The following is a 6,788-nucleotide window of genomic DNA, read 5'->3' on the forward strand; positions in this document are numbered from 1 at the left end:
TTTGGCTTCGACACAATAAGTTCCTACAGAGAACGGTCGTCAGCCTTGCGTCCAATCCCCAACGTCGAAGAGTAGTCTAGTAGTTAGTCTAGTTACAGCTATTGATGGAATTGGTGACTGCGGCATGCTTAAGGCAGCATTCCCGTCATTGACGTCATGTAGACAGTAATAAAGGAAAGCAGCACAAAATCATGAGGAAATTACGAGTAAATTTGACTGCAATATCGGAAGAACTACAAGAGATATGTCCACAAGCATATGTCTACATACAGCCGCAAATTTTATGATAAATTTAAGTACTACTTTATTTTTGAAACATATATCATGTAGTATTTCAGATAATTTAAACGGAAACCAGTGAAAGTCATGTGACGACATCCGTTAAAAATGCTAAGATCAACCAAATTGAAAAGCATGAATATAATTCAAAATGTCGTCAAGATTCATGTGTGTGACTACAGACGGGGTAAGGATTGGATATTAGATTTTTGACAGAACTGCAACATTATTGCTGATTTCCAAATTTTATAAATAACTATCACATCCTAAGTCTTCTCAGCCTTCACTAGTAGCATCCTGGCAACGGATTTTAACACAGTAATTATGACAGTCTCACTATAAATACAGCACACAAAAAGTCTTCTTTTCACAGCCTCACTCTTGCAACTAACTCTTTTCTTTACAACTGGATTTTCAGCTCTTAATTGGGTTACACTAATTGTCTTCTTCGCAAAGACCGAATAGAAAACACTGCTTCGAACAAGAACCCTATTGTTGTAGACTAGTTCTTATCGTTGATTATAAACGGGTTACGTTACATCGTTGTTCTACTGTTGCGTGAGTGTATGTTGTTTGTGTTACTTAGCAACGGCCGCTTTTTACAAGGTCACCGTTTAGCAACTGGTCTATACGCCACAATATATTTCGAACGCCGAACTGGGTAAACCTTTATACATATTTGACGTACACATGAACCACTCATCAAAATGGAATAATTTATTAACACATTTGTAAATTGGATTTCCACCCAACATACACACGAAAGCAAAGTCACTTCAAAACCAGTCCGCGTGTAATGTATTGAACAACAGCTAAATATTTCAAAACATTTTCCGAATTAAGATTACAGTCTTCTGGAATGTGCTGTCGTGTAATTTGGTAGTTCTCTATCAGCGTTTCGGAGGAACGTTCTGCCTTCCTCTTCAATGCAGGTTCTTCTAACATAAAGCTGGAGCAGCAAGTTTATCCAAAATTTGATATTCATCTGTCAAACCTAGATGGCATCATATCCCAGAAACTCTCAACCATTATTCTCACCAACTGGGAATTATCCTCAACTACGAGCAGTACAATGCATGTACATAAAGAATTAGGTCTAAAACAGTTACTGTAATTGTCAGTAAATTATCGCGCATTTTGTTTGGAGGAGGCAGTCTCAAACTGCGACATAAATTGTTTCCTTCTAGCGCAGATCCTGCTTAAAACAAACGTGTCTTCTCGTCTGCTGTCCAAAAACATAAAAATTAGAATATACAAAACTGTATTTTTGCCTGTGGTTCTGTATGGGTGTGAAACTTGGTCTCTGACATTAAGGGAGGAACATAGACTGAGGGTGTTTGAGAACATGGTGCTGAAGAGAATGTTTGGACCGAAGAGAGATGAAGTGACAGAAGGTTGGAGAAAACTGCATAATGAGGGGCTTCATAACTTGTACTCTTCTCCAAGTATAATTAGAATGATCAAGTAAAGGAGGATGAGGTGGGCAGGGCAGGTAGCAGGAATGGGGGAGAAGAGAATGCGTATAGGATATTGGTGGGAAAGCCAGAAGGAAAGCGACCACTGGGAAGACCAAGGCATAGGTGGGTGGACAGTATTAAAATGGATCTTAGAGATATACACGTAGGATGAGATAGTATTGATTGGATTTATCTGGCTCAGGATAGGGACCAGTCGAGGCCTCTTGTGAACCTTGGGGTTCCATAAAATGCTGTGAAATTCTTGAGTAGCTGCAGATTTGGCTTCTCCTCAAGAAGGGCTCAGCTCCATAATATTACAGACCCACTCAGTGAGGCTTCAAGCCCCACACGCTGGTCGTCACTTATAACCGCTCGGCTCCACTTGTGACTGCCTTTTCCCGACTTTACGTCACTTATTAGTTCTTTTACCTGCATCCCTTCCTTCCGGTGCTGCGGCTCCCCTGCACCCCGTGTCTGGACGCCTCCACTGGAGTTACTGCCCTCCTTCCTCTTCTCGTGGATGGCGAGGCGTTAGGCGGGAAGGGAGGAGAATTGTGGTTGTTGGTGCTGGTAGGCGGGAGTTCGTTCCTGTACTACCATTAGGTGTCCCGCAAGTAGGGAAAGACGGGAGTAGCTGGGTTCTGCTCTGTAATGGGTGGAGATGAGTTCTTATCCCGGGTCATACGGGCCTGGCTCAGGCAGGGCGGGAAGATTCTTATACTACAGTCACATACACCACTTCAGGATTTTGCACTTAAGAATTATTTAATTCACTTCCGCTCACTGAATACAACGGACTCTATTAGTAACACTTATTTGGATTTTAACTTATAATACTTTTACTGAAGGGACGTAGTTGTAATTTGTGTCTGACTTGGCCGAAAGTTGAATGAACACTCTTGAGGTGGAATGCGCTCTCTCTGAATCATGAGGTCCACGAACCACAGACTCCAAGAGAAATCCACTCCTCCAACCTTTTCCATTGGTTAAGTTTTCAACCTAGGAGTTTCCCTAAATTTGTGAATTTCCAATCATGTTGCTTTGCTATGTGATTCTGGCAGTTGCTGACCTGACTCTAAGGTTGACAGCGACTTGATGCATTAAGATCAGTGGATGAGGCTAACACCGCTCTTTTCCAACCCGCCTTTGCTTGTATCGGCGCAGTCGGAATGGTGCTATCCCTGCTACACCTGTTTCTACCTTAGGACAGTGTATGATGGCTACTGTAAGAGTTGTTCTCACAGATCAAACTAAGGAAGATCGGTATAGGTACGGGAAACTAGCTGGGTCGGTTCGCATGGGTCTCAGGGTAGCGATGCCGAAGAAAGCGTTTTTCTGAGAGTTGAGCCAATTGACGTTTATTCACCTGCTAATTCACCACACTGTTAAATTAATGTATTCTTAGCTTTAAGTTACAGCGTTACACTATCGGCTAGCTATGTCCCGGAGCGTGCAAGGGTCACGTCCGTTCAGTTCGGAATATTGTGAAGGTCTCTCCTTTTTGTGGAATGGCTTGCACCCCCACGCCGGGAATTCGAAAGATGGTGTTGACATATACATTTTCATCCCATCTTCCGTAGGAAGCTTGAACGAGGCAACCCAATCATACTGGCCCTCATTCACAGGCAATTGTAACAAGCTCTGACCTGTCCTTTTAGGCGCATCCGGTTCCCTGTAACCGAGCTAAATTTATGACTGATCGTAAATGTCAGAACTCCGGACTTCTTGTTTCTGCCATAATCTAGAAATTTTCAACATAAACACCGTATTGCACGTCCCAGACGATGAAATACGATATTATAGATCACGATACATTTCCAGTAATACCGAAACATAAGACTTTTGAAATTAAAATTACCGAGAATTAATTAGAAATAAATGTCATGGTCATCTGTAATCATCCAAATAAATAAGGGCTCAGAATGATCAGCGTCAAGGCTCCGGCCCTCCCACTTCTAAGTTATAGCTGTTCCAAGCTGTCAGCTCTCAAATTCTCAAAGATTTTCGATTTTGCTTAAACTGCCAGAATTCCAGGAAATGACCCAGATGACCCTGTCCACATAGCAAAACTTGAACTATGTCCTTTCTGCGTGTAAAAGTTGGCTATCTGCCGGATCTGTTTGTATTTATGTGATATTAACTTAATATAGATTTAATTACTACAAAATATCCACCAAATTATGATGAACGGTCACAATAAGTAAGTAATAATACAGAATAAAATATATTTTTTTCGTCGGGTCGCACATTATTTCAAAATATAATTATTATAAAATAAATGTTCCCTCAATAAAATAAAATTCTGAAATAGAAGACACTGCCTTTTTTGTCGAACATGTATGAATTCAGTAATAAATATCCTTAAATCCATCATATACGAGTTATTTCATGCAAAAAATTTAACGAGGAAAAATCATTAGTTCCATTAATATATGAGCTCAGTTTGAAATGGAATATGAAATTCTATTCAGCATGAACATAAACATCCAATTGCGTGTAAATGCGCGTGCGCCCTAATTATCGTACCGTTACACAGAGTAATGTATGAAATAAAGCGATTAGTCGCTGGCTTCCCACCGTGGCGGCCCGGGTTCGATCCCGAATATGGTCAAGTGGGATTTGTGGTGGACAAAGTGGCGCTGGGGCGGAGTTTCTCCAAGTACTTCGGTTTCCCCTGACAATCTTCATTCCACCAATTGATCCACAATCACCCTCACCTATCATCTGGGGCTGGTACAATAGGCCAGAAGTGGCCGCAGTACAAGGGACTTAGTCCCACGACATTAGTAATAAGAAAAAACTCTCACTCTGAATATCTCAATCGTAGCCCTGCGAATCGTAGGTGGCGACAAAAAGAAATCCCAATGCCTGGGGGTACAACTGGCCCACCCTGTTCTTAGATTATATAATCTAGTATAGTAGCATCAAGGCACTGGAATGCACGTCACATAAGCAGAGATGAAGATAAGGCGCCATAATTTTGACATATAATCAGCAACTCTGCCTCTCTTCTATGTGATGAAGATTCTTTGTTCTGTTCCCTTCGTTCTAGAAGAAAAAGTCGGAAAGCGTAGGATGAAGTTTTCTGTAATTTCGACAGTTTATAATCTTGCATTATTTATTATTTTCACGTATTTTCGATTTGTTACATTTGTAACCGTACGTCCCTCGCCAAAATTATTTAATTAAGGGCATGACCAATCTAGGCATTGTTTCACACCTTGAGAGGCGCTCCTCCGGCGAGATTCCACTAGGGACCGTCTAGATGTAATTAAACAATTGTCCTCCTTAGGCTTAGGGTGTCACTATTGTCCCTAACGTCGCCTGTTTGCTCCTAGTATCATAAACCCATGAAGGGACCTTGTGCGAGACCGCCCAGGCGGGGTCTTGGGTTCCTTGCTCGCGTGCTTTGAAGACCTACATAGGTTTATGGGCATCTCGAAAAAGAGGAATGTACGACAGATGCCGGGCTCGCCCCTTGGCTTTCTCTTCTTTGGCTTTATGCCCGCTGGGAAACTTGTAAAGAGAGGGCAGTCGGTTATAAGGAGCGGAGGAGGACAGTAGTTGAAATGTAGACAGAGAACAGAGAAGTGTTTTACAGCAGGGGTAGCGAGTAGGATGGACGGAGCGGCTAGCTTGGAGGACAATGTAAATATTTATCATTGAATGAAAATTTAAATTAAAACTGCAATACACGGTGTGTTCTGGAGCTACCGAATTCTGACCTCCGAAGTGTGTTCCACTCCCATATCCGAAGCACCCGTATCCTGAGATAAAGAACTCAAGCTCGAGTGACAGTCGTGGCAGCTGTATGTCGGCGGGCGGCTACACATTACATGGTTTCCTTCGAGATACCACTGGAATTAAACTGCTAAGTACAGTTATGTACGTAGGTAGCACAATAAGTAAGTTACAAATGGATACAGAACTTAAACAAATAAGAGTACTGATTTGAAAAATGCTTTTATTTCTCAACATAATCTGCCTGTACATTAAGGCATTTGTCCCATCGTTTCACAAGCCCCTGAAAACAAGCAACATAAAATTCTTTGGGCTGCTGTCGGAACAAGGCGGTGACATCCCTTTCTACAGCTTCATTGTCGGGAAAATGTTCAGCCTAAAGATGATGTTTAAGAGGGCCGAACAAATGGAAGTCGCTTGGGGCAAGGTCGGGGCTATACGGAAGATGCTCGAGGACTTCAATTGTAGAGTGAATTTATCGATTACACAACAAGTTTTTATTATCACTACATGTTTCGACTTCAAGAGGTCATCCTCAGGTTATGAACACGGCTGTATAATTACACTCGGTCACATACACTTTTCACTCATTCCCACTTGAAATTTCGCAGCGTCTCATTTGTCTTGTTGGCAGTATGGGGACGCGCTAGACCACTGTCTTTTATCAATATAAATTGAAAAGTCAATAAATAAATACGATTTTTCTGCAGCTATAAATCAAGTCGTACACTATGAGGAGGATCGCAGAAAGCGGTAGCAAAGATGTTCTGATGGTATAGAGGTACGGAACCTGCGTTGCAAACAGGAAGTTCGTGGTTCGAGACCACGAGGATTTTTGTAATGAGATTTTTTTCTGGAATTATATAGCGAGATGTAACATAAGAGGAAGATTAACGGTCAGAAATGTCCGTGGCATTGGTGGCGTATTGGTAACGCACCGACGTAGTGAGTAGAAGTTCCGGGGTTCGGAACCAACGAAAGTTTTATAAAATACAAATGTAGTTAACAAGATTTTTCTGTAATTATATAGCGAGATGTAACATAAGAGAAAGATTAAAGCTCAAAAATTTCTGTGGTATCGGTGGCCTATTGGTAAAACACCGGCGTAGTAAACAAGAGTTGGAAGGTTCGAAACCAAGTATAGTTTTGTGATTTAGAAAGTAACTTAATTGATTTTTCTGGAATTATAACCGAAGATGTAGCTTAAGAGGAAGATAAAAGAAAATAAATTTCAGTGGCGCTGGTGGCTTAGGAGTAAGACATCAGCTTAGTGTTCAGAAGGTCCCTGGTTCGAAACCAGTAGGATTTTTG

Source organism: Cryptotermes secundus, unplaced genomic scaffold (assembly GCF_002891405.2).
Source record: "Cryptotermes secundus unplaced genomic scaffold, Csec_1.0 scaffold283, whole genome shotgun sequence".
NCBI lineage: Eukaryota > Metazoa > Arthropoda > Insecta > Blattodea > Kalotermitidae > Cryptotermes > Cryptotermes secundus.